The sequence below is a fragment of the Scyliorhinus torazame genome, chromosome 9, assembly GCF_047496885.1.
Source record: "Scyliorhinus torazame isolate Kashiwa2021f chromosome 9, sScyTor2.1, whole genome shotgun sequence".
Taxonomy (NCBI): domain Eukaryota; kingdom Metazoa; phylum Chordata; class Chondrichthyes; order Carcharhiniformes; family Scyliorhinidae; genus Scyliorhinus; species Scyliorhinus torazame.
The window spans coordinates 239,140,159-239,166,754 of record NC_092715.1 but is presented as its reverse complement, the minus strand read 5'-3'; the positions used below and the strand labels follow the sequence as shown (position 1 = coordinate 239,166,754).

General features: G+C 47.1%; 1 protein-coding gene and 1 long non-coding RNA gene across 25 annotated transcripts in view; one reads left to right on the top strand and one right to left on the bottom strand.

The window, feature by feature from the left end:
* Nucleotides 1-26,596, bottom strand: part of LOC140429768 (receptor-type tyrosine-protein phosphatase delta-like) — a 3,491,723-nt gene that overhangs the window by 1,924,182 nt on the left and 1,540,945 nt on the right. The gene's annotated exons all lie outside the window — the stretch shown is intronic.
* LOC140429771 (uncharacterized) overlaps nucleotides 16,484-26,596 on the top strand; it is a 92,225-nt gene continuing 82,112 nt past the window's right edge. Inside the window, exon 1 of the long non-coding RNA XR_011949188.1 lies at nucleotides 16,484-16,605. This is a non-coding gene — a long non-coding RNA (uncharacterized lncRNA). The remainder of the gene's footprint in view (nucleotides 16,606-26,596) is intronic.

Here is a 26,596-nt window from a genome sequence, read left to right as displayed (position 1 = left end):
TACACACCTCTCACATCCCCCAGCTGAGGGTTTCCTGGTGCGCACCATTCGCTGGCAGCGGGATTCTCTATTCCCACCACTTGTTAATGGGATTTCCCATTGAAGATACTCCGCGCCGCCGGGAAACCCGCGGGCGGGGGTGCATGGCCGGTAGAAACTGAGAATCCCAACGGCAGGAGAATTCCGAGCCAGATATATTGTTCTGCACAGAAATCAAAGTGTGACAACCTCTACATCTTGCTACTGGTAATTCTAAATTGGGAGGGGTAAGAGAGTAGGAAGTAAAAACATAAAGGGTTGGATTCTTTGGACTAACGAAGCACCCGGAGGAAACCCACGCACACACGGGGAGGATGTGCAGACTCCACACAGACAGTGACCCAAGCCGGAATCGAACCTGGGACCCTGGAGCTGTGAAGCAATTGTGCTATCGACAATGCAACCGTGCTGCCCCTGAATATGCTATTCAGTTGGTGTTATTGCAGACTCTGCATTAGGTTCACTGCTCTGCAAACATGTATTCTATCCCTTAAGGACTGCAGCAATCACTCCACATCCCCACTGCTCCTCAGTATGACCTGCAAGTCTTGACAAACACTGGGCTGGATTCGGCGTTCGGCGATTGGCCTGAGAATCCATTTTTACGCCGGAATCGGGGGTGGCACCGTTTTTCCGATGCTCAAAGAGGGCGTACTCGAGGAGTACGCCACATGCAGTCAGGACGGCCTCAGGACGTCACCTGAGGCCCTCCCCCAATTCTCCACCCCAATAGACCGAGTCCCTGATTACGTGGGGTGTGTGTCCTCTCCCTTTCCGGGGACCTCGTGTGGTGACTGCGGATTGTGTCCAGTGCCGCCAAAGTCGGGGTGGGGGGAAGCATTTTGCTGGCAGGGGTTGTCATGATATTTAGATCAGCATATCATGGTGCAATCACACACACACTGATGGACCACACCGCGTATGCGCGGTGGCGCAACGAACGCACTGACGTCACGACGTGCGGCAACTGTGGCTCCGCCCATTTAAAGCGGCAATGTACTGCCAAAGCGTGACAATGCCTACGCTGTGGCAGGTTGGGCCACTACGCTGCCTGCTGTCGAGCAGCTCACCCTGCCAACTCATACCCGTTTAACCAGCCTCGTAGAAACATTCGGGCAATTCAACCCACGTTCACCGAGTCCGATCCCGACATCACACAGACCAATGACACTGAGGACAGGGAGCCCTTCTGTGTTGCTGCCATCAACAAGAACAAGCTGTCCCTGAGTCGAATACACCAGCCGCTGTCAGTGCACAGCATTGATCCGGACGACGAGTGGTGTGCCACCCTGACGGTCAACCGATCCCAGATCAGATTCCGCCTGGACACTGGTGCCTCCGCCAATCTCCTCGCATGGTCAGCATTTCAGACCCTGAAGGTTAAACCACCTATTCTGCCATCCAACTGTCAACTCATTGACTATGATGGCAACGTCCTCCCCGCCACGGGGTCGTGCCAGCTCGAACTGACACACAAATCACGTAAAGCCACACTACCATTCAAAATCGTGGGCTCCTCAAAGGACTCTCTGCTAGGCACACAGGCGTGCAAAATCCTCCACCTCGTCCGGCGGGTACACTCTCTCTCTCCAAAAGGCACGTCCGATTTCCCAGATGCAGACTTTAGGGCGCAGCTCAACTCAATCCTCACGCACAACCAGGATGTTTTCGAGGGCATGGGCACATTGCCCGACACGTACAAAATCCAGCTTAAACAGGATGCCACCCCGGTAGTTCACGCACCTCGCAGGGTCCCAGCACCCCTCAAGGGCCGCCTCAAGCAGCAGCTGCAGGACCTTCAGGACCAAGGAGTGCTTTCCCGGGTAACGGAGCTGACTCCATGGGTCAGCTCCATGGTGTGCGTCAAGAAGCCTTCCGGCGAGCTCCGGATCTGTATAGACCCGAAAGACTTAAAGCGCAACATAATGAGGGAACACTCCCCAGACCCAAACGTGAGGAGATCACGTGCGAGATGGCTCGGGCAAAAATATTCACCAAGCTTGATTCCTCAAAGAGCTTCTGGCAGATTCAATTAGATCAGTCCAGCAGGAAGCTGTGCACTTTCAACACTCCATTTGGCAGATACTGCTACAATAGGATGCCATTTGGCATCATATCGGCCTCTGAAGTGTTCCATCGCATCATGGATCATATGGTGGAGGGCATCGAAGGGGTGCGCGTCTATGTAGACGACATCATTATTTGGTCCACCACACCGCAGGAGCACATCAGTCGCCTCCAGCGCGTCTTTAAACGGATACGGGATTAGGGCCTGCGTCTTAACCGAGCCAAATTCTCTTTTGGACAAACCGAGCTGAAGTTCCTGGGGGACCACATCTCCCAGTTGGGGGTGTGGCCGGATGCTGACAAGGTGGCAGCCATCACGGCCATGCAGAAGCCCACAGACAAGAAGGCGGTGCTACGCTTCCTAGGAATGGTGAACTTCCTGGGAAAATTCATCCCTAACCTTGCTTCCTACACCACAGCTCTCCGGCACCGTGTCAGGAAGACAACTGAATTCCAGTGGCTTCCCACCCACCAGCGTGAATGGGAGGAGCTCAAGGTCAAGCTCACCACCGCCCCGGTACTGGCATTTTTCGATCCTGCAAGGGAGACGAAAATCTCGACTGACGCCAGCCAGTCCGGCATTGGGGCGGTCCTCCTGCAATGGGATGACGCCTCAGCAGGGGCCCCAGTCGCCTATGCCTCGCGGGCCATGACCCCCACGGTGTAGCGCTGTGCGCAGATTGAAAAGGAGTGCCTAGGCCTGTTGACTGCCGTTGACAAGTTCCACGCCTATGTGTATGGCTTTCCCCAGTTCACTGTGGAGACTGACCATCGCCCGCTGGTTGGCATCATTCAAAAGGACCTCAACGTTATGACCCCTCACCTCCAGCGCATTCTTCTCAAACTCCGGAGGTACGACTTTCAACTTGTCTACACCCCGGGTAAGGACCTCATCATAGCAGACGCTCTGTCCAGGGCAGTAAACACACCGCCCGACCCGGAGGGGTTCGTTTTCCAAGTCGACACACATGCCGCCTTCACCTCTGCCAATCTGCCGGCCACTGATGCACGCCTGACCCACATTCGACGTGGGACTGCGGCCGACCCCCTTCTGCAACGTATGATGCACCACATGACGGACGCCCACAGTTTTACAACTTTCGGGACGACTTGGCAGTCGTTGATGGTGTCCTCCTGAAGCTGGACCGCATCGTGATCCCACACAGCATGCACCGGCTTGTCTTAAAACAACTGCACGAAGGCCATCTTGGCGTTGAGAAGTGCTGGCGGAGGGCCCGAGAGGCTGTGTACTGGCCGGGAATAAGCGAGGACATTGGTAACACTGCTCAATTGCCCCACCTGTCAGCGGTTTCAGCCGGCACAACCCCGTGAGACCCTTCAGCCCCATGAGTTGGTCACGTCCCCCTGGTCGAAGGTGGGCGTGGACCTGTTCCATGCGCTCGGCAGGGACTACATCATCATCATCGACTACTTTTCCAGCTATCCAGAGGTCTTACGCCTGCGCGACACCACGTCATCGGCTGTCATCCGGGCCTGCAAAGAGACCTTTGCTCGCCACGGCTTTCCGCTCACCGTGATGTCAGACAATGGCCCCTGCTTTGCGAGTCAGGAATGGTCTTCCTTCGCCGGCTCATACAACTTCACACACGTGACTTCCTGCCCTCTGCATCCTCAGTCGAATGGCAAAGCAGAAAAGGGCGTCCATATCGTTAAAAGGCTCTTCTGCAAGGCTGCTGATGCAGGATCTGCCTTCTGCCTCGCATTGCTGGCCTATCGCTCGGTCCCACTGTCCACGGGCCTATCGCCGGCCCAGCTGCTTACGGGTCGCACCCTCAGGACCACTGTGCCATCCATTCATGTCCCAGACCTCGACCATGCTCCGATACTTCGGTGGATGCAGCAACAGCGTGAGCAACAAAAGGCGACACATGATGCTCGGGCGACTGATCTTCCTGCCCTGGCGCCTGGAGATAATGTCCGCATACACCTTCTGGAGGGCGGCTGGTCGACAACCGCTGAGGTTCTCCGACAGATAGCTCCCCGCTCGTTCCTGGTTCGTCTACCTGATGGCTCTATTCGCCGCGGCAATCGGCACGTCCTTCGTCTGGTTCCGCGCCTGCTACATGATCCTGCACCTTGTTGTACATATTGTTGTAAATATTGCACACACATGATTAGATGCACTCACTCCACCTCTTTATTTATTATCATGTAGGCACATATCCTTTGCGAAAAGGGGGGATATCATGGTGCAATCGCACACACACTGATGGACATGCAATAGGACCAACCATCACACACACAACATCACAGCCAATCACCAGTGAGAGCACACGCACTATAAAAACAGAGGACACTACAGTTCCCGCTCATTCCAGCAGCAGCCAGCTCAGAGCAGCAAGCTCAGAGCCTGCCACTCAGACATTCACCATGTGCTGAGTGCCTCACCCAGATAGTGATAGGACAGGGTCCACAGATTAGCTGGTAATGCACGTACCCAAGTTAGCAGTGTGCTGTTATAGTTAAGTAGTAAATAAAATTAAGTTACACCATCTCCAGCTGTGTTGGATCGTTTGTACACCAGAACACTCAACAGGACAGGGGGGACTTCGGCAGGGGCTGGGGGGACTGGTGGGGGGTGGTCAGGAGTGGCGAGGGGCGTTACAGGGAGGTGGTTTTTGGCAGGCTGGTCCATATTGTACCGGGCGACCACAGCAAGCTGCCGCCGTGTGCATGCGTGGCCACGGACCTGACCATTCTGCGCCCGTATTGGCACATAAATCCGGCTTTACGTGGCACGGCTGCTAACCCCCCACCAGGCGGAGCATTGATGTGGTGGCGGTGCCGACTTTTTGGTCGTAAGACCAGACAAATCCTGCGGACACAGCCGCAGAATCGAATACTCCGGCCCACTTTCTCTGAAGCTTATTGTGCTTTCTTCTCTCAAGTTCTCCACCAGGCCTCCCCTCGATCCCAAGCTGCCATCCAGGCCTCATCTTGGTGCTGAGTTTCTCTTCAGGTCTCTCTCTCCAAGATAATTTCCATTTTAAACATTTGATTTGATACACTTTATACCAGAACTCAATCAACCCAAATCTGTAATTAAGTGTGAAAGAATATAATACATAGTAATGTAAATATGCAGGGAGAAATGGTTGAGTTTTATTTGTGAAGAGTAGTCACATGCTCCAAACTTCAACTTGTTATTACACCCCTTCTCAAGAGGATATTGAGCAAAGTGTTGATGCAATGACATCATAACTTTGTGCACTTGCAAAAGTATTTATGAAGGATCTAATGATTCATGATTAAATGGACACATCAGACCTGAATCAAATTAGGATACAGACCTTGTATTTTAAGGGACACAGTCACCCAGGGCACAGTGGCACAGTGGTTAGCACTGCTGCTTCACAGTGCCGGGAAACCGGGTTCAATTCCGGCCTTTGGTGGCTGTGCGGAGCTTGCACATTCTCCCCGTGTCTGCGAGGGTTTCTTCCAGGTGCTCAAGTTTCCTCCCAGAATGCAAAGATGTGCAGGTTAGGTGGAGTTAAGTGATTACGGGGATAGGTGCCTCCAACATCATAAAAAAGACCCAGACACTTTACTGGAATGTTATTAAGCAAAACTTGACAGCAAGCTACCAAGGATATATCAAAAGGGCGGCATTATGGCACAGTGATTAGCACTGCTGCCCCACAGTGCCAGGGACCCTGGTTCAATTCGGGCCTTGGGTGACTTGGAGTTTGCATTTTCACCCCGAGTCTGTGTGGGTTTCCACCGGGTGCTCCGGTTTTCCCCCCACAGTCCAAAGATGAGCAGGTTAGGTGGATTGGCCATGCTAATTTGTCCCTTAGTGCCCAGGTTAGGTGAGGTTACGGGGATAGAATGAGGGTGTGCGTCAAGGTAGGGTGCTCTTTCAGAGGGCTGAATGGCCTCCTCCTGCGTTGTAGGGATTCTATGATTGGAAAGTACAATGTCAAAAGGGTAGATTTTAAGGACAGCCTGAAATGAGGGACGCGAGGTTCAGGGAGAGATTTCCAAAGCTCAAGGCCTGGACAGCTGAATGCATGACAGCAATAGGTGGAAAGATTAGAACCAGGAAGTTTCAAGAGGTCAGAGTTAGGTAAGTGCAGATATCGTGGAGGGTGTGGCATGAACGGGAGAACAGAGATAGAGAAGGATGAGGCCACGGAGGAATTTGAAAACAAGGATTGGAACTTTAAAACTGAAGCAGTTGGGAGCCACTGTAGGTCAATGAGCACTGAGTCAGTCATATGTGAATGGAACATTGTGCAAGTATGGACACGGGCAGCAGAGTATTGAATGGCCTCAAGGTTGCGGAGAGTAGAATGTTGAGGGCTGTATGGGCAGGAGTGTTTTGAAATTTCCATATCTAGAGGTAACGAAGGCATAGATGAGGATTACAGTAGCAAATAAACTGAGACAGCGTAGGGTTGGACAAAGCTGCATAGGTGGAAGTAGGCAGTTTTAGTGATGATATGAATATGTGGTCAGAAGCACAGTTTGCGGTCAAATGTGACATCCACCGGATCACAAACAGTCTGTTTCAGCCTTTGATTGTTAATAGGGAAAGGGGTTGAGTTGGCAGCTGGGGAATGGTGTTTTCGTGGGGATTTTAAGAAAATGGTTTTGCTTTTCCCGAATATTCAAACGGGAGGAAGTTTCTGCTCCTCCAGCATGGATAAGTAGTCCAATTTAGCGTGGCCAATCCACCTACTCTGCACATTTTTGGGTTGAGGGGGCAAAACCCATGCAAACACGGGGAGAATGTGCCAACTCCACACGGACAGTGACCCAGAGCTGGAATTGAACCTGGGACCTTGGCGCCGTGAGGCAGCAATGCCAACCGCTGTGCCACCGTCCTGCCCTAGTCGTCCAATAATTTAACAACAGCAGAGGATTTGAGAGATGGTAGTGATGCAGAGCTTGAGACTGTCAGCATACATGTGAAAACTAACCTTGTGCCTTCGGAAGGTGTTGCTGAGGGGCAGCATGTAGAAGAAGAATAGGAGAGAGCCAAAGCTGGATGCTGGGAGATACCAGACGTACAGGTTCCGGAGCATGGATTGGAACCAGGCGAGAGTCTCACACAGCTGGAGTTCAGAGCAGAGATGTTGGAGGAGGATGGTGTTGGTAACCATGTTAAAGAATGCATGTCATTGAGAGAGGTCGGGAAGGACGAGGAAGAATAATTTACCTTGGTCACAGTTACATCGGGTGTCGCGTGTGACTTTGCCAAGAGTTGTTTCAGTACAGCGGCAGGGAAGAAAACCTGATTGGAGGGATTCAAACACTGAGTTCTGAGGAAGTTGTGGGGGGGGGATTTGGGAGGAGACAACACATTCAAGGCCTTTGGGGAGGAAAGGATTTTTGAGTATGGGGCAGTAGTTTGCAAGGAAAGTAGAGCGATGGAGTGGAAAAGGTTGGATAATTCACTGGGTCAGGTATTTGATCTACTCTTAAGGCCTTCATCATAGCTCAACAATAATAATACAAAGGCACCAGAGCATGTCACCTGTGCGCTCGCTTTGCCGTGTGAAGATAAACCGAGGGAGGGTCAGTGAAGGATTTCGAGTTTAAATGGTGTCAAATGAATAATGGTGTATTTGTACTGAGAGTGATGAATGTGGGATTCTGGTATGCACCTCTGATTAAACATTTCATCTGTCATTGCCTTTGTTACATCATTGACCACTCAACCAGTTCCTGTTTTTGTATGACTCGGACTTACCTGCATTCCATTTTACAATGGATCTTTGCACATGTGGCCTTCAGGGGAAGGCACGATTAATAACTTAGATGGAACAATAATCATTGACTGTGATCAAGTGATCCTTCATAGCTCTTACATACAAGATTCTGACAGTAACCACATAAGGTAAAATAAATTAGATGCATTTCTTCTCATTCAGACTCCTTTGAGGCCCACAGGAGCATTTCCGTGCCAAAAGTAATATGACAAGATTATTTGAAAAGTACGGCAAATTAAGGAATTTAGTTCCAAGAGTTTCTCAATCTTTATTACATTTGGCATTACCAATTTAATTAATTAATTCTTGCAGATATGTAACTCAATCCACATTTGTGGGTTATTCCTAATGGAATATTTGCAATGCTTAATTATTCTGCCTGCATTATTCAAAAATGTTCAGATATTACTACTTCTACAGCTCTGCCTGTGCCTTACTGAACAAAACAGCCTGAAAAAAGCGTTAAATAAATTGATCTTGAACAATAAAGCACGACAGGCAAAAACACACTGGAGGAAAAGGCAAGCTAGTCTATCTAATAATCTATGTTTCTTTTCCATTGGCTTCAATTGACCATCTTACACTATGGCTCAAGGCAAATTTATACTCCAAATATTTTCAACTTACATCACGAGTATATTACGTTTAAAAAAAAAACTATTCTGTAGTTAGCTACCATTCTTACTTTGATTTTCACTTGCTTACACGGATGCAAGTCATTTTCTTCAGCTATATTATGTCATCTTATCATGTGGGAAACTGTTGCTATGTGTCTATGTTCTATCATGGAATGGAATGTTACCTGAGGGGGAGGCGATGGCCTAGTGGCAATGTTGCTGGACTAATAATCCAGAGACCTACGTCCCTTGTGGGCAGGGGTTCAAATCCCACCATGGTAGCTAATACATTAAACATTTGTCTCAGTAAAAATGAAATGATCATCAATTGTCATTCAAAAACCCATTTGCTTCACTCATCTCTCCTCGATCCAGATCCACAATAACTCTTAACTGCCCTCTGAAATGGCCCAACAAAACACTCTATTGAAGGGAAATTAGGGATGGGCAACAAATGCTGGCTGGTCTGACCAGCAAAGCCCACATTCCAAGAAAGGAGAAAAAAAATAACTCTTTGGCAGCATGGTGGCACAGTGATTAGCACTACTGCCTCCCAGCACCAGGGACCTGTCGTGCTAATCACCCTGGGGTAACACGGACTGCAACTGGATGCAGTTGTACTTGAAAGTAGACTCCAAACTTTGATGTTAGTTCAATACGCTTTATTGAACTTGTTAAGCAGTGCACGCAGTTCGCTGTGGGTTTGACACTCTATTAATCTAAGCGTGCTTACTAGAACTAACTAGACCAGACTAGCTCTGAGCCACGTGTAGAACGTGCTAACTGATATATACACACTAACTGTCACTATAGTTGTCACCAGTGGAAAGAGGCAGAGTGCTGATGCCTTGTGTGTTTAATAGTGCGAGACCACCTTCTAGTGTTCTTCCAGGTGATTGGTTGTGTTCTGCCCTGTGTGTTGGCTGGACTGAGTGTCTGTCACTGACTGTATCTCATTATGTGCATGAGTGCATATCATGACATCGCCCCTTTTTTAAAAAAAATGTTGGTTGCTTGGAGCATATGCGACTGTAATTACATGTAGAACTATTTATATTAAATGGTGAGTGGATGAAAGCGAGTGGATGAATATATACATAAGAGGAGCCTAGCGTGCAGATACAAAACATAATTTACAAGAGAAATGTCTATAAGTCCAATCTTTGGGGCTTGCGTCTGATCCTTGTCGGCCGCCTGAGAGGTGGAGGTGGGGACGACGGTGCCTTGACAGGCGGGATTGCTGCCAGATTGGTGGCCTTGTCGTGTGAGGTGTCCGGAGGACGCATAACAACATAGGATCTGGTGGTGGGCAGGCAACTTTGCGCAGTGCCCTTCTGTTGCGCCTGACAATGGAGCCATCAGCCATACGAACTACAAACGATCTGGGAGCAGCCTGTCGAACCACAACAGCTGGAGCTGACCAGCCTCCATCAGGTAATTTGATTGGAACAGCATCCTCCGGAGTTAGCACAGGCAAATCGGTAGCATGAGCATCGTACGTCAGCTATTGCCAGTTCCTGAGGTGCTGCACCTTTTGCAGCACTGGGAGGTGATCCAGGTCTGGTAAGTGTATGGCTGGAACAGTCGTCCACAGGTCTCTATTCATGAGGAGTTGTGCCGGAGACATACCGGTGGACAGAGGGGTTGCCCTGTACGCCAACAGCGCAAGGTTGAAGTCAGAAGCAGAGTCCGCAGCCTTGCAGAGCAGTTGCTTCACTTGTGATTTGTTGTGTTCAGTTCTGTATATTGATTGGCTCACCTGGGTGTCTGTCATAGATTTCATAGAATTTACAGTGCAGAAGGAGGCCATTCGGCCCATCGAGTCCGCGCCGGCTCTTGGAAAGAGCACCCTATCCGAGGTCCACACCTCTACCCTATCCCCATAACCCAGTAACCCCACCCAACACTAATGGCAATTTTGGACACTAAGGGCAATTTATCATGGCCAATCCACCTACCTGCACATCTTTGGACTGTGGGAGGAAACCGGAGCACCCGGAGGAAACCCACGCACACACGGGGAGGATGTGCAGACTCCGCACAGACAGTGACCCAAGCCGGAATCGAACCTGGGACCCTGGAGCTGTGAAGCAATTGTGCTATCCACAAGGCTACCGTGCTGTCACTGCCTGCTTTTACCTCATGATGTGCACGGGTGCATATTATGACTGGCTTGAGGTAATGTGGTTGAATTGGTACGACTTGGCGAAATTGGACCGCTCTTGGCTGTGAAAGCAGGGACCATTGTCACTCATGACAGTTAGTGGAATACCATGCCTGGCAAATGTCTCCTTGCAGGCCTTGATGACTGTCCTTGATGTGAGGTGTGACAGAGTCACAACTTCCGGGTAATTTGAGAAGTAATCTATGATGAGCACATAGTCACCCCCATTGGCGTGAAAAAGGTCAATTCCTACCTTGGACCACGGAGAGGTCACGATCTCGTGTTGCTGGAGTGTTTCTATTGTTTGAGCAGGCGGAAACGCTGGCAGGTGGCACAATTGAGGACCATGTTGGATATGTCCTGGCTGATCCCAGGCCAATAGACAGCGTGCCGGGCCCTGCACCTACACTTTTCGACACCTATGTGTCCCGCGTGGATTTGTTTGAGCACTAAGCTCTGCAGACTGTGAGGAATAACGATACGATCTAGCTTGAGGAGGATCCCCTCGACGACTGTCAGGTCGTCCTTCACATTAAAGAACTGAGGGCATTGCCCTTTTTGCCAGCAATTCGCAAGGTGGTGCATTACACGCTGCAGAAGAGGGTCTTTGGCAGTCTCTTCACGAATGCTGATCACTCTTTCATCCGAGGCCTGGAGATTGCTGGCATACAGCTGCACCTGTGCCTCAATTTGGCAGATGAAGTCAACCTGTTCACAGGGCGAGGTGATGGAGCATGACAGGGCATCCGCAATTATCAGCTCCTTGCCTGGTGTGTATACTAACTCAAAATCGTACCTTCAGAGTCGAAGGAGAATGCGCTGAAGCCTGGGCATCATGTCATTCAAGTCCTTATGAATGATATGGACCAAGGGTCTGTGGTTAGTCTCCACTGTGAATGTTGGTAGACCGTAGACGTAGTCATGGCACTTTACAATGCCGGTTAGGAGGCTCAGACACTCCTTTTTCTATTTGGGCGTACCTCTGTTCAGTAGGAGTCATGGCCCTTGACGCATAAGCAACTGGAGCCCAGGACGAGGAGTCATCCCTCTGGAGGAGCACCGCACCAATGCCGTCCTGGCTTGCGCCCGTGGAGATTTTTGTTTCCCTGTCCGGGTCAAAAAACGCTAGTACTTTGAGCTCGAGCCACTCTGCTTGATGTGTGGGTAGCCACTGGAATGCAGTGGACGTCTTCACCAGATACCTCAGAGCCGTGGTGTGTGAGGCCATGTTGGGAATGAATTTTCCCAAGAAATTCACCATTCCGAGGAAGCGTAGTACCGCCTTCTTGTCTTCCGTGGTCTTCATGGCATTAATGGTCTTGACCTTGTCCGAATCTGGTTGCACACTCTGCTGGGTATCTGGTTGCCCAAGAACTTGATGGTTGACATGCCAAAGGAGCACATGGCCTTGTTCAGCTTGAGGCCGTTTGCATGGACAAGTCAAAAGACTTGTTTGAGATGAGATATGTGTGTCCTCGGGGGTCGTGGACCATATGATTACATCATCTACATAGACACGCACACCCTCAATGCCCTCCATCATCTGCTCCATGATCCTGTGGAAGATTTCAGAGGCTGAGACAATGCCGAACGGCATCCGGTTATAACAGTACCTGCCAAATGGTGTGCTGAACGTGCAGAGCTTCCTGCTGGACTTGTCCAGTTGTATCTGCCAGAAACCACGTGATGCATCTAGCTTTGTGAAGAATTTGGCGTGTGCCATCTCACTGGTCAGTTCCTCCTGCTTCGGGATTGGGTAGTGTTCCCGCATCATGTTCTGGTTAAGATCTTTGGGATCTATGTATATCTGCAACGCTCCTGAGGGCTTCTTCACACAGACCATCAAGCTGACGCAGTCAGTCGGTTCTGTCACTTTGGAGATGATGCCTTGGTCTTGGAGCTCCTGTAGCTGTGCCTTTAAACGGTCCTTCAGAGGAGCCGGCACCCGGCGTGGTGCATGGATTACAGGCGTGGCATCAGGCCTGAGTAGGATCTTGTAGCAGTACAGCAGAGTGCCCATTCCATCAAACACATCTGGATATTGAGCAAGGATTTCATCAATGTCAGCCTGAAGATCCACATTGGAAGAAGACATGGCATGGACTCGCTGTACGAGGTTGAGTAGCTTGCATGCATGGACACTGAGCAGGGATGCCTTATCAGGCTTGACAATTTCAATTCGCAGTGTGACATTGATGGTCTTGTTGGAGACGAATAGATGGCAAGATCCTAGTGCAGTTATGGCATTGCCATTATCATCGAGGAGCTGGCAGGCTGGCGGAAGAATTTTGGGTTGCTTTTTAATGCGGTCAAAATCAGCTTGAGAGATGAGATTGGCAGAAGCACCAGTGTCCAATTTGAACTGGATGCTGCATTGATTAACTTGTATGACAGGAAGCCATTCGTCCGCGAAATCCACATTGAGGATAGATAGGCGTCTTGCTGAATTTGAGGAGGCATACTCATATGTAGTGATGATGCTCACATGATAGGGGGACTCCAGGCAGTCGTCCTCTGGATCCATAGTGCTGCCAGCTCAGAATCCAGTAAATCTTGCTGTACACATCGAACGCGCTTGCGTTGGAATTGGGATCGCTGGCCCTTGACTGGTGTTGCAGACCTGCACAAGGCTGCATAATGTCCAGGCTTCCTGCAATTTAAACATCGCCTGCCTTTTGCAGGGCATTGCCGCTTTAAGTGGGCGGTGCCGCAGTTCGGGCATGTTATGACATTGTTACTCTCCGTGCGCCGTCGCACATGCGCAGTGCGGTCAGCCGACGTTCGCACCTGCGCAGTTTGGTTTCCGGCCACTTCGTGCTCCCGTTCGTGTTGCGCATGCGTGGGGCCCCGGGAAAAGCGAGCGAAATGGCTGCTTTCATCGATACTGAGGCGCTGCATCCGGGCGATGGCCAGTACACTCTCGACCTCGCGTGAGGCAAGTTTTTCGTATTCTGCCGATTTGAAACGGGAGTACCGATTTCTCGCATGCTCATGCACTATACACGTCTCGATTGCGACTGGCAGGGTCTTGTGCTTAATTTTGAGGAGTTGCTCCTGCAAGGAATCGGAGTGCACCCCAAACACGGTCTGATCCCTGGTCATGGAATCAGCAGTTGCACCATAATTGTAGGACTGCGCTAATATACGGAGATGAGTTAGAAAAGATTGGAAAGGTTCATCCTTACCCTGAAGGCGTTGCTGGAAGATATAGCGCTCAAAGGACTTGTTTGTTTCGACTTCACAGTGACTGTCGATCTTCTCCAAAACAGTCTTGAATTTGGTCTTGTCCTGGCCATCGGTAAAATTAAACGAGTTGAAAATCTGAATGGCTTGGTCCGCCGCAGTTGATAGGAGCAGCGCAATTTTTCTGGCATCGGACGCATCCTCGAGGTCAGAGGCCTCAATGTAGAGAAGGAACCTTTTCTTGAAGACCCGCCAGTTGGCGCCGAGATTGCCGGAGATCTGTAGCTGTGGAGGGGTCTGGATCTTCTCCATGCCGTTGGAAGGCACTTGCTGGTCATCACGGAATTACTCGAGGTAAACCACTTAGAGATAGTAGACTACTGGTACCATGTTGTGTTATTCACCCTGGGTTAACACGGACTGCAACTGGATGCAGTTGTACTTGAAAGTAGACTCCAAACTTTGATGTAGTTCAATACGCTTTATTGAACTTGTAAAGCAATGCACACAGTTCGCTGTGGGTTTGACACTCTACTAATCTAAGCGTGCTTATTAGAACTAACTAGACCAGACTAGCTCTGAGCCATGTGTAGAACATGCTAACTGATATATACACCCTGACTGTCACTACAGTTGTTACCAGTGGAAAGAGGCAGAGTGTTGATGCCTCGTGTATTTTATAGTGCGAGACCACCTTCTAGTGTTCTGCCTGGTGATTGGTTATGTTCTGTCCTGTGTGTTGATTGGCTGTACTGTGTGTCTGTCACTGCCTGTCTGTATCTTATTATGTGCATGAGTGTATATCATGACAGGACCCAGGATCAATTCAAGCTTTGGGTGACTGTGTGGAGTCTGCACGTTCTCCCCGTGTCTGCGTGGGTTTCCTCCGGGTGCTCTGGTGTCCTCCCACAGTCCAAAGATCTGTAGGTTAGCTGGATTGGCCATTCTAAATTGCCCCAAAGTGTCCAAAAATGTGCTGGTTAGGTGGGGTTATGGGAATAGGGCCGAGGAGTGGGCCTAGGTAGGGGGCTCTTTCAGAGGTTCATGCAAACTTCTGCACTGTAGAGATTCTATGGTTCTATGGCTCTTCACAGAGGTTTGGCATGTCAGTAGGTTACTGGACAGAACATTCTGCTACGTTGTTTGTATCACAGTAATTTTCTACCATTAAACAGATTGTTCAGCTCTTGAGGTGCGACTATGACCTCGGGCTTCTTGCCATTTCTTCCCTTCAACTCATTTAATGTTTTGGCATTTAAAGAGATTAGAATCATCTATTCCGCTGTCAATCTGCATATGTTAACATTTCAATAGGCCATTCAAAGCACCACACAACTTATTGACACAATTAGTTTGTGTATAAATGCATAGAAACAAAGAAAGTCCATTTAAGATACCGGTTTGTTATCTGATGTGTGAAAAAAGGTCTGATTGCATGAGCCAATAACATATATTGTTCATCACAATTCAGAACAAAGAGCTTCTGCCAGAGATGTAGCTGTCTTCAGCAATCTTATACTCGATTTACTCTGTATATCTGGGATCATCTAAATCTATAGAATCCATGCAGTGCAGAAGGTGGCCATTCAGCCCATCAGGTCTGCACCCACCTTCCGAAAGAACACGCTACCTATGCCCACGCCCTCGCCCTATCCATGTCACCCTGTGCATTGATCATGTCCAATCCCCCTAACCTACACATCTTTGGACTGTGGGAGGAAACCCACGCAGACACGGGGAGAATGTGCAAACTCCATACAGACAGTCACCAAAGGCCTGAATCGAACTCTGGTCCCCGGCACTGTGAGGCAGCAGTGCTAACCGCACTGCTGCCCCCAAACAAGACACTCTCCCATTTGTCGCTGACAAGTGCGGCACAGCAGCACAGTGGTTATCACTGTTGCTTCACAGCTCCTAGGTCCCAGATTCAATTCCCGGCTTGGTTCACTGTTTGTGCGGAGTCTGCACGTTCTCCCCATGTCTGCGTGGGTTTCCTTCGGGTACTCGGGTTTCCTCCCACATCCAAAGATGTGCAGGTTAGGTGGATTGGCCATGCTAAATTGACCCTTAGTGTCCAAAAAAAAAGTTAGGTGGGATTACTGGGTTACGGGGATAGGGTGGAGGTGTGGGTTTAAGTAGGGTGCTCTTTCCAAGGGCCAGTGCAGATTCAATGGGCCAAATGACCTCCCTCTGCATTGTAAATTCTGTGATTCTATGACTTTTCCTCACATATGAGATTGTATTGTCCCTCTCAAGATTCATCTCTCCCTCGTCATGATATTCTCTTGATGTATCAGATTTTTTTTTGCTATTTCATCTCACTGGCTTTCTGACCCCAGTGGTCATTCCTTCACGCCCTCAGACATTTTCACTTCATCATGCAAAACTGCAGCAACTAGTCTGTTTCTTGATCTCTGATTTGCCCACAATGCAACACATTGTCAGAGTGACTGCTGACAGCTCACCGCACCCAAAATAGCAATTGCTTCATTATAAAACACTGAGCACTCCACAAGAGGAAATGTCAGAAGGAGACATCTTAACATTGGCTAACACTCAAGTACTTGCTGATTTGAACGGAATGATTGGTATGCATCATGTGTAATGTGCAAAACGTGATTTACTGAAACAATAAACCATTGAGTGACTGCAAGCAGTTGCCTGAATGTCAGTTGGTCTCAGAGAGTTACTGTGCCTCACATTATTCAGTCTTTTATTCTTCAGCGAGCAACCTCTTCCGAGCATGCAATGAGGACAGGGTGATAAGGGCAGCAACATTAACGCCTTTGCAACTTTTGTGGTGAGTCAATTAAAACTGCCTTGTCCTCAGTTTGCTCTTAACTATTGTGCAGTTGTCATGGGAATTGCATAATAGATCTGGTCAATCAGATCAGTTACTTTGCATGGTCGCCGCAGTCAAACTGAATATTGAAGATCTGCAGAGGAGCAAGTGAAATCAAAAGAGGGTGGCATGGTAGCACAGTGGTTAGCACAGTTGTTTCACAGCTCCAGGGTCCCAGGTTTGATTCCCGGCTTGGGTCACTGTCTGTGTGGAGTCTGCACGTTCTCCCTGAATCTGCGTGGGTTTCCTCCAGGTGCGCCGGTTTCTTCCCACAGTCCAAAGATGTGCAGGTTAGGTGGATTGGCCATGCTAAATTGCCCTTAGTGTCCAAAAAGGCTAGATGGGGTCAATGGGTTACGGGGATGGGGTGGAGGTGTGGACTTAAATGGGTGTTCTTTCCAAGGTGCAGACTCGATGGGCCGAATGGCCTTCTTCTGCACTGTAAATTCTACAGTCATACAAGGGAGAATGCTCCTCCCAGGGTCAAACATCCTTGAAGCTTGGAATGGGACAAATGACCCAGATGCAATTTTCTCTTGCTGAACACCCTATGGCTGGAAGTTTTATATGTGAAGGCTTTGAAATAAAATGTTCAATAATTAAATTCTATTGCACTGTTGTACTCACAAACATTCTCACACTGAAAGTACAACAACTGATAGCATCATTGGCACAGGAACATTATAAAGCATAGTATGACAGGGAGCAACATGAGCTTGATCCTAGGGTTAGGATTACAGGGGTGTCTTAATGACTATTGGAAGAGCATAATAATCTGGCCCTCATGCATGAGCTGACCAAATCTTTTTTCCTTCTTGCCTCAGTTTTAATCACCTTTTTGTTTATAAATTTAGAGTACCCAATTAATTTTTCCCAATTAAGGGCCAATTTAGCATGGTCAATCCACCTAACCTGCACATCTTTGGATTGTGGGGAGAATGCAGACATGGGGAGAATGTGCAAACTCCACACGGACAGTGACCCGGGGCCGGGATCGAACCCGGATCCTCAGCGCCGTAGGCAGCAGTGATAACCACTGCGCCACCATGCCGCCCTAGATTTTAATCACCTGACACAAGACTCTCTCCTTGTTCCAGATTGGTCAAACAGTTGATGCAGCTCCTTATCACTATTCAGGCTCAAGATACATTTGTGACACCCTGGATACTGCAATGAGACCTGTGTCATGCGAGAGTGCCTTTAAGAACTGGAGTTTAAGCAATGTACCTTTAAGGAAACAGTGATGTCATAGAGTGGGTGGAGCTCAGCTCAGTTCAGCCATTTTGCAGTTGGGTTTTGCAATTTAAAAAGTGCCTCGCTGGTTTTGCTGAGAGCAGTTTAAAAGTGCCTGGCTGTTTTGCTGTGAGCAGTTTAAAAGTAGAAAGCCAGTTTGAGACAGCAGCTTGAGAAGTTCTGGTTTGCTGTGAGTGCTTGAAGGGAGGAAGCCAGGTTTGAGACAGCAGCTTGGGGTGTGCCTGTGTGTTTCCAAAGAGTTTGCAGGAAGAAAGCAAGGTGCTGGAGCTGAAGTCGCCTAAGCTAATATATCTCTGCCATTCTACAGAAAATATATATATCCTTTACCCTGATGTGATACTGTTTAAAGGTGTTAAGTCTCTTGGAAGTTTGAAGGAGCATTTTAAGGAGTTATTTACTGTTGCAATATTTTCTGAGTTATCTTTGAAGTAAGGGGTGTTAAGAGATCCAATGTTTATTTAAGATGTTAAGTTGAGTTCATGGAATAAACAGTGTTTTGTGTTTAACAACACACATGCCCATAATTGTAATCCCACACCTCGGGGAAAAAGCCGTGTGCTCGGAAAAGCAACAAATCCATTAAAGGGAGAGGGTTGGTTGAACTACATGATCCATTTTGGGGTTCTGAAAACATCTCGCCCATAACACCTGCATGATATTTAACTGAATTAATGCCAAGTCAGAAGGTTGTAGATTCAAGTTCCACCCCAGAGGCTGAAACGCACACTCTTAAACTTACAGTTCTGATCCGTGTTGCCTTAATGCAGTCGCTTATATGCAATGTTCACCTGAGCCCTGTCTATTCTCTCGGTTGGATGTAAAATGTCCAAGAGCACTATTCAAAGACATGCAGAGGCATTCTGTCCACTGTCTATGCCAACACTTATCCCTCAGCCAACATAGGTTAAAAAAACATTATTCAAACATTCATCTCATTCCTGGTTGTAGGCCCACACTGTGTGCAAACTCGCTGCCACATTTCCCTGATGACATAAGTGACTTGTGCACAGGAACAGGAGTAGTCCATTCAGCCCCTTAAACATATTCTGGCATTCAGTTAAAGCATAGCTGATCTGTACCTATGTGCCTGTCTGTGAACCATATTCGTTGATGCCCTTAGCTTGCAAAAATCTATTGAGCATGGTCTTAAATGTTTCAATTGACCTGGTATTCACAGTTTTTTGGGAGCGCGATCAGATGTCTATGATCTTTTGAGTGAAGAAGAGCTTTCCACTTTCACTCCTCAATGGCCTCCTTGTTCTGGGTTAATCAACCAGGCTAACTGGTTAATCATTATCTAATCTAACAAATTATTTTAGCATTTTAAATACCACAAATAAATCATTCCTCAATATTCTTTGCTCAAGGAAATATACAATATGTGTCGACAGTGCAGTTCTATGCAATTTGTACTGATAAACTAACTATCAAAGAACCTGAAGCATTCTGGTGAGTTTGTGTGCACCCCTTCCAATGACAATATGTCCTTCCTGAAGTGCAACACTCAGAACTAAATGTAGTACTCCAGATGGGACCTTACCTGGGTTCTATAGAACTTAAGGCTCACTTCCTCCCATTTGTACTTTGGTCACCTTGAGATAAAGCTTGACATGGGTGGGGTTCCTCCAGGTGCTCCGGTTTCCCCCATGGTCTAAAAATGTGCAGGTTAGGTAGATTAGCTATGATAAATTGCACTTTAGGCGCAAAACGATATGCAGGTTAGATGGATTAGATATGATCGGCGTGTGGGGTAATGGGGATAGGGCGCGGAAGTGGGGTGCTCTTTCAGAGGGTTGGTTCAGGCTCAATGGGCCGAATGGCCTCCTCTGCACTGAAGGAAGTCAATGGATTCGTTCCCTGTCTGCTTTTGGGTTACTTTGTGTGCCTTTACATCAGCTTTCAGTGATTTCTATAGTTAGATATCCAAATCTATTTGCTCCTCCACAGGTACGCACCAGTTGGAAAACACAACGGGTGCGATTCTCCGAGCCCCGCGCCGGAGAATCACCGCAACCGTGCCACGATGCCCCGACGCCGGCGCGCGATTCTCCGAGGCGTGGAGAATCGCTGCCATTTGCGCCGGCGCGTTTGACACAGCACTGGCCGCGGGCCACTGATTCTCCGGCCCATATGGGCCGAGCGGCCGCACGGAAAAAGCAGAGTCCCGTCGGCGCTGTTCACCCCTGGTAGCTGCCGGCATGAACTCTGCGCGAAGGGTCCAGGGGCGGCCTGTGGGGCGGGGAAAAGCGCTCCTTCACCGGGGGAGGGGGGGCTCTAATGGGGTCTGGCCCGTGATCGGGGCCCGCCGATCAGCGGGCTGGCCTCTTCCCCCCTCGGCCTACTTTGTTGCGCGGCTGGCCCCTGAACCCCCACGCCATGTTGCGTAGGGGCTGGCGCGCTGAACAAGTGCCCCGTGCATGCGCAGGTTGGCGAGGCACCCATTTGGCACCAGGAAGGGAGGCTGGAGCGGCGTGAAACGCTCATGCGCCGTGATGGCCCTCTGTGGGGGACAGAATCAGTGGTCCCCGCGCCTGTTTCGCGCCATCGTGAAACGCGACGGCGTTCACGACGGCGCGAACACTTAGTCTCCATTTCGGAGAATCGCGCCCAACAGTTCTCTTTCTTGGAGTTCACTTGGATTCACTTTAAATCACGGCTCTACACTGAACTCCAATTTTTTTAATCCATCCTGGGATGGGATCTCAGCATTGCTGGCAAGGCCAGTATTTATTCTCCATACCAACTAGCCCTTAGGAACATGATAGTGAGCCAATTTCTTGAACCACTGCAGTCCATGTGGTGTAGCACCTACATTGCTGGTTTAGAGATTGTTCCAAGTTATTAACCCAGCAGGTGAATTAATGGTGATACATTTCCAAGTCTATTTGTCTCAGCTTTGTCCAATAACTTAATCTGTCTATCGGTCTGTATTTATTCAGTACGAGTAGAAGTATACACTTCTTGTCAAAACATTGCGGGAGGGATTCTCCGTCCCGCTGCACCAGTTTTCCAGCAGGAATCTTCATCCAGCCAGCCAGTCAATGGGGTTTCCCCTTGTAACAGTCCCATGCCGTCGGGAAATGCCTGGGTGTGGGTGCGCTGCCGGGGTAATGGAGAATCCCGACAGCGGAGAATCCCACCCTTGTCTTTCACTCATCGGGGCATTTACAAAGGTACATGGTAAGGGAAATCAATTTATTTATTTTGGATGAGGAGAGAGTGCTGGTTAGTTGGCAAGTGGACTCTGATTGGTAGAGACGCTGCTGTGGAGAATACACCGGTTGATAATGAGCAACAGTTAACTGCCATACATTGTTTGAAACTTGAACCAGGCAGGTTAACACTGATTAGTCAAGGCAAAGCCCTGAAGCATGAACCAATGAATGGCTGTAATTTATTTTGTTTCGCTCAAACTGGTGCAATGTGTATACGTGCAGAAGCAACACGAGTTGTATTCGGCACTAACCAACCTCTGCCATTAAGGCAAAAAGACGTTCTGCCTAACACACACATGAGTAATGTGGTATATGAATTTCAGTGCCGGTGTGATTATGCGTATGTAGGCCATATGTCCCAAAGACTGGCAGATTGCATCAAGCAGCATGCCTCTTCTGCTGTTTGCAATGGGTGAGAAACAGGCCGTATCCAAACAGTCTGTACATGCAAAACTTAAAACATCGGACGTGTTTCAACAATTGGACAAAATGTGCTAAATAATTGTCAGTATGCTAGTAATTACACAGACAACCAATTTATGACTGTCAGTTGTGCTCACAGTGTGGCACAGCTGTGTGTACTGTATTAATACACAGGGCCCAGTTCTTTGTAGACAGAGAGAACATGTACATACATTGCACCTGTTTCAGCTAAACTAAATAAGTGATAGCCATGCGCTAGTTCATTCCTCACAGCAATGACTTGATCAATCAGGGTCAAGTTGTCTGATTTAAATTTCAAACAATACTTGGCAGTAAACTTTCAACCACCATCAAGTGGTGCATACTCCAAAGCAACAACTCTATCAATCAGTGAAAATTGCCACAAATCAGCACATTTTTCACATACATGATAAATTTGTTGATTTTTCTTACATTACTATATTGCAAATGTCCTGATGAGTGAAATCAAAAAAGCTTCACCAAAAAAGTCTCTTTTTTCCAGCAATAATTTGTCTCCAATGCTTTGTAGGTTCCTGTTCCCATCTGCACCACTTAGTGTGACTTCCAACTTAGTGTCAATTGCAAATTTGGATGTTTAATTCTCCATTCCTGCAACCAAATCATTGAAATCTGAAGCTCCAGCACAGATCCCTAAGGAACAACACTTGTCATTGCCTGCCAATCACAACAATGGATTTCATTTCACTAACTGTCTGGATGTTATGTTGACCCATTCTAAGATGCTAGGTAAAAGCAATTTGCATGTATATAGTAGCTTTAACAGCAAAATATCCGAAAGCATTATGAAGAAAGAGTGACAGTGAGCCACAGAAGGCAATTTTAGTGCAAGTAGCCAAAAGGTTGGCCAACATCTTAAAGGAGGAAAAATAGACAGAGGGGTGCAGAGCTCAAAGAGGGAATTCCAAAACCTTAGGGCATTGGCTACTTAAAGCAAGCCGCAATGGCGTAGGAATCAAAACTGGGGATGCTCAAGCAGCCAGAACTGGAGGAGCACACATATTTCTGAGAGTTGCAGGGCTGGAGGAGATTCGAGAGATAGTGAAAGACAAGGCCATGGAGGATTGTGAAAACAAGGGGCGCGGTTTAACAGAAATATTTCCAAGAGTCATTTTGGACGCGATTGGTGGGGTGTATCTCAATGGCTGCATTGGCAAAAGCACGGCTTGTATTCAACGGCATTTCATGCCAAAATTGAGCTGCCACGATCTCCTCGCCATTACTGACTGTCTTGCTGCCTGTATCTCCAGTCTTGCGCCTCAGCATCTCGCCGCTAACAAACGCTCCCTCACCACTCACTCCCAGTCAACACACAAGCATGGCAGCGCGCAGACCCGTGTCTGCGTGGGTTTCCTCCGGGTGCTCCGGTTTCCTCCCACAGTTCAAAGATGTGCAGGTTAGGTGGATTGGCCATTCTCAATTGTCCCCAATTGTCCAATGGTTAGGTGGGGTTATGGGTTACAGGGATAGGGTGGATAAATGAGTCAATGTAGGGTACTCTTTCAGAGGGTCAGTGGAGATGCGATGGGTCGAATGGCCTCCTTCTGCATGGTAGGGATTCTATAATTCTATGTAATCAGACTTGCATCAACAAGAACAAGCACTACCTGTAAGTGAAGCACGTTATAACAGTGAATTGCACGCATCTGAGTTGTACATGAATTACTTTTGCATTAAAAGGTTCTTGATTTCTGTACAGCACCACCCACGATACATATTAAGGTACCACAGCAACAGGGCATACTTTAATTTAGAAGCTGATTACAACATTGCCAGGTGACAACCCCCAACTGAAAGTGTTAACTTTCAAAGGAGTATTGTATCATGGGCAAAATAAAAGTTACTTATTTTGACCAACAGGCAGATGATTCAAGCTGCACGGTAACATGTAGAGGGAGTACATGTCTGGTACTAATCCATGTTGAAGCACAGATGATCATTCTTAAAGCATAATTACAAGATTATATGACTCTGTTTCTTATAAATTTTTCCCTTCTCCTTAGTAACAGTGTACCGGAAGATTCACACAATTAAAAAAACTCCAAGGAAAGCCATGGAAACAATTTAGTTCTTTGTTAAGTAGCAGCCAGTGTCATAACTGCAGGGAATGCATTTTTGCTTTTTTATAGCTGTAATTTTTTTTTTGTATGTTATACTAATGTATGTACGGAGTAATCTGTCAGCTCTGAGCGCAGAATAATATTTTTCACTGTACCTTGGTATATGTGACAGATTTTATCAATAAACAATAAACAAATGCTGCAAACATATCAAACATATCGTAGGTCTGTTAGTACCTGAAAAGATAGGTTCAGGTTCTGGGCTTAATCTCTTTTTTCAAACGTTGTTTAAGAATCCTTGCATTTGTAATTATTTTCTGCTTTTTATCAAGTGCAATTATGATACATCACTGAGATGGGAATCTCTCAATATAGTATAATCATTTTTATTATTGTCACAAGTAGGCTTACATTAACACTGCAATGAAGTTCCTGTGAAAAGCCCCTAGTCGCCACACTCCAGCGCCTGTTTGGGTACACTGAGGGAGAATTCAGAATATCTAATTCACCTAACAAGCAGGTCTTTCGGGACTTGTGGGAGGAAACTGGAGCACCCGGAGGAAACCCACGCAGACACAGGGAGAACATGCAGACACCGCACAGACAGTGACCCAAGCCGGAATCGAACCTGAAACCCTGGTGCTGTGAAGCAACAGTGCTAATCACTGTGCAGCTGTGCCGCCCTACTTCCAAACTGGATCCCAGTACTACCTTGGTGATACCCAGTTATAGCTTTCTGGGAACAGTGTATATTACAAACTGATCTGCATATGTAACACACAAGTTGTATTTCTTCATAATTCACCTTCACAAAAGTACTTATTTTAACAAGATGTATATTCTCCTCAGGATTAGGGCCTAGTCTTATTCTTCAAAAAGTGACAGGCACATGTGGATCCTATCAATGCGGATGCATTTTCCCCCCCAGTTTTTATTCTTTTAAAAGCTTTAATTTCATGTCAGGTACAAAACTTCCTTCCCTACAACTGCAATATTTTATGTGGACAGTCTAGTTTAGTAAGAAAGGATTTTATCAGTGCTGAAAATGTCCAAAAAAATACTACTGGTTACATCATATTGTTTGATCCCACGAAGTAATGTTCCTCCCTGCAAACTTGAAATCAGGTAGGTGTTCAAATCATTAATTTTGTCAAAAAGACAACATCATATGCATTTATGATTTTTTTCACATCGTGGACTGGGTTGAAACAAGGGTGGAGAATAAATCTGAATTTACAGAGGTAAATTTAACTTTTAGTTTACTATTTCCAGCAAAGATATTTCTTTAGGATCAATGCTATGAAGAGTAAGCAGTTGCTGATCCTCTTGGTTTCACAGCAATAGTTCGGATACAACGTTCTGTGCATTTCAAACAGAATGCTGTTACACTCAATCAATTCACTCCCTCCCTCCTTTATTCCTGAATATAATTTACTGATGTATTTCATGAAGATATTGCATCTTTAACGTTTTCTGAAAAGTTGAAAGCAACACTTAATCATCCTCTCGATCCATCCAAACAGCTACTTATTGAGTTAGAGTTTTCGGTTTCAGATAAATTCATAGAAGGGAGTTGGGAAATGGATGCACATTGAGTTTATCAATCAATTTACACATTACTCATTTATATTTGAATTTTTATTTTAATATCTTACTTTTAATTTTTCAAAACAAACACAAATAAATATAAGAGATATTATTTAAATTCTTAATTGTAATTGCCTCAGTTTCATGTTACTCTCCTCACTTTCCTGGATCTGTTATTCAAGAGCAAAGTATTCCTTTCTCCAAAGCTAACAAGTGTTAGTTTAACATATAGACTAATTATCTTTAATGTAGTGTTTTAATGGCAATATTTCTAAAATGTGTGCACTTGATTGTTTAATAAACATAAAAATGTCTATCAGACACCCTCATAATGCAATTATAGGGGAGACAGTGGTGTAGTGGTATTGTCACTGGTCAACTTAACCAGAAATCCAGAGTAATGCTTTGGGGGCCCAGGTTCAAATCCCGCCACTGCAAATGGCGAAATTCGAATTCAATAAAAATCTGCAATTAAAGGTCCAAGGATGGCCATGAAACCATTGTCGAATTTCGTAAAAACCCATTTGGTTCACTGATGTCTTTAGGGAAGGAAATCTGCCATCCTTACCTGGTCTGGCCTACATGTTACTCCAGACCCACAGAAATATGGTTGACTCTCAACTGTCCCATCAAGGGCAATTAAGGACGGGCAATAAATACTGGCACAGTCTGCGACGCCCACATCCCATGAACGAATAAAAAATTAAAAAAATATCTGACTGTTACTGTTTAAGGACAGAATGTCATTTTAATATGGCCTCTGCGTGTACTTTGACCTTGGCTAGGAAGATTGCAAATTAACCATTAGAACTTGTCGCTCCTAGACCTGTGAGCCTCAGACACTGAGAAGGAAGTAAGGTTTGGCCCCTTGAGGCAGAGTTTCACTCGAAAGAAGCACAAATTACAGAATCTGCTGAGGTTTGTGTTAATAGTTCCTGTAAAATCCAGAACACCATCAACTGGGCATGTTGATCTCCAAGCCTGATTCTCTAATTTTTCCCACTGTTGAGAGAAAATTCCATGCTGCGATGGAATCTTGCAACTTGAAGGCTTTAATACTTGAATGGGGCAAGTGGAACATCATGAGGCATAGTCGGGTGAAGCTGCCACTAGGAATCATTTGCCTCAGACTTAGTTTTAAAGCAGAAGCACAATGTGGGCATACTTTAAGAAGTGTCACAACACCAGGTTAAAGTCCAACAGGTTTGTTTGAAACACGAGCTTTCGGAGCACTGCTCCTTCCTCAGGTGAATGAAGAGGTGGGTTCCAGAAACATATACAGAGACAAAGTCTTTTATATAGACAAAGGGGGGGATTCTCCAAAATGGAGACGAAGTGTTCGCGCCGTCGTGTTTCACTTTGGCGCGAAAC